We start from the raw sequence: 2127 nt of genomic DNA on the forward strand, positions 1-2127 counted from the left end.
GAATATAGAGGTGAGATATTATCCAATACAATTTGAATTTTATTTATTGAGTTATTTAAGAATCAAATATTTTCTATAATCACACTTTCAACAAATAAATGCTTATACAAACACATTTATAATTGTTAATATTCTACATATACACTCAAAAATCAATGTTAATATTGCACCTATATGAATGAGAAATATAATGTTTCAATACATGATTTATTGATATTATAAAGTATATGTATATTATATTTGCATTATGCATAAACAAAGAAGTGACCCGTGCAAGTGCGTGGGTACACTGCTAGTGTTTATTAAAAGATTAATTACAACTCATGTTTTCTAATTATTAGTAAGTGGAATATCTATGCACCAATAATATATAGTCACTATATTATTCTCTTTTATTTGGATTAATTTTTTTAAAAGTCAATAATGATTAAAAATGAATAGTAAATAATCCAGTAACAATATAAAAAAATTCTTACACTAATATATACTTATTTTTCTCATTATTATTTTGATCCACAACTTTTAAAACATAGCATATTAATCCCTCTATTATCATATGTCGATTAACGTAAACAAGATAGTTGACATTACAACACGTTAACGACCCATGTGGCAATTGCATGGTGAAATATTTTGTTAACTCAAGAAAAATAATGTCATCTTCTTCCCATTAGTAGCTCTAAGAAAAAACACTGATTTTATACTATGAAAATTTTCGTAAATACCATATTAATGCCTACTAGTAAGTGAAACTTTAAACCCTAAATCAAGTATCTTCATCCAAGTTTTTACCTCAAATTATCCTTATTTGTATCAAGTTATCGTTCAATTTTATTAATTTATCATGTGCAATTTCTCTTTGCTTTTGAATATTTTGTTTTTGTTTCTGTTCCATGTAATTTGTAACAAAAGTTGTTCTTTTCTTGCATTTTGATGTGTTATAATTTTGGGATAAAACTCATTTTTTATCATTAGAGCACATTTTGTTTTTTTAAGATATAGATGGAGTCAAAGAGCATTTAAATTTTATAGTTTGATATGATTTAAAGTTCATCAAGGATTACCATATACTTGGAGAAAATTCATGAAATGATAGCATGAATTCTAATTGTTTATTCTTTAATGTACTTAATTTTTGTTCTATACTGATTATCTGACTTTTTGGGGGCAAAAATATGATTTAGGGTTCAAAAGTTTATTATTATTAGGATTAATAAGGTACTTATGAAAATCTTTGTACACTGAATGTTTTTTCTTGGAGTTGATGAGAGAGAAGAAGATGATGGTTTGTGTCTTTTAAAAAAATCAAAACAACTTCGTTCGTTACCAAAATGGTCATTTAAATTTATTATGGACTAAATTGGTTCCTACGAAAAACATAAAAGTATTATTATTATTTATTATTTCTATTAAATTTATTTTAATAAATAAGAGTATTTTTATAACAAATTTATTTATTATTATATGTAAAACTTTGAAAATGTCATATAAATATGATTAAAATCTTAAAAATGATTTTGTTTGTATAATTAATGGTATCTTGTCACGCTAAAGAATTAATTCATTTTGTATGTGTCAATCCCTTCTTAATAAGTGACACTCACATAAATCAAAAGTTTGATTTTTTAGTATGTTCGATAATCCAATGAAGTTTTACATAACAACTAGAAGAACACCTTATTGGTTACATAAAACTATTAAGTATAATGATAATTAAAAAGAATCAACATCTTAACTTGTTAGGTTGGTTTTTTCTTTTAATGTAATGGTTAGTTTAAATAATAGCATAAGTCAATTAGAAATATATAGAAACATTTCTTTTCTACTGTTTCTACCAAATCAAATGAGTTAAGTCATGACCTGATTGTTTGTCGATGTTTTTTAACCGGTTTTATTTTTGTAATGATTTAAAGGAATTTAATATTTATGTATTATAAATATTAAAAATAAATCTTAAGATAGATAAAATTTTATTTTTAACTAGTTTTAATCACTACTTTATCAATTAAAATAGGATTTCCTTTTACTTAATATGATAACACTTGTAATTGTAATTGAGACTAATAATAATCTGAATCAACTCAATATTTTTTTGAAATTTGACTATTATTTAGTTCGATAAACATA

Source organism: Lupinus angustifolius, chromosome LG19 (genome assembly GCF_001865875.1).
Source record: "Lupinus angustifolius cultivar Tanjil chromosome LG19, LupAngTanjil_v1.0, whole genome shotgun sequence".
Classification (NCBI taxonomy): Eukaryota; Viridiplantae; Streptophyta; class Magnoliopsida; order Fabales; family Fabaceae; genus Lupinus; species Lupinus angustifolius.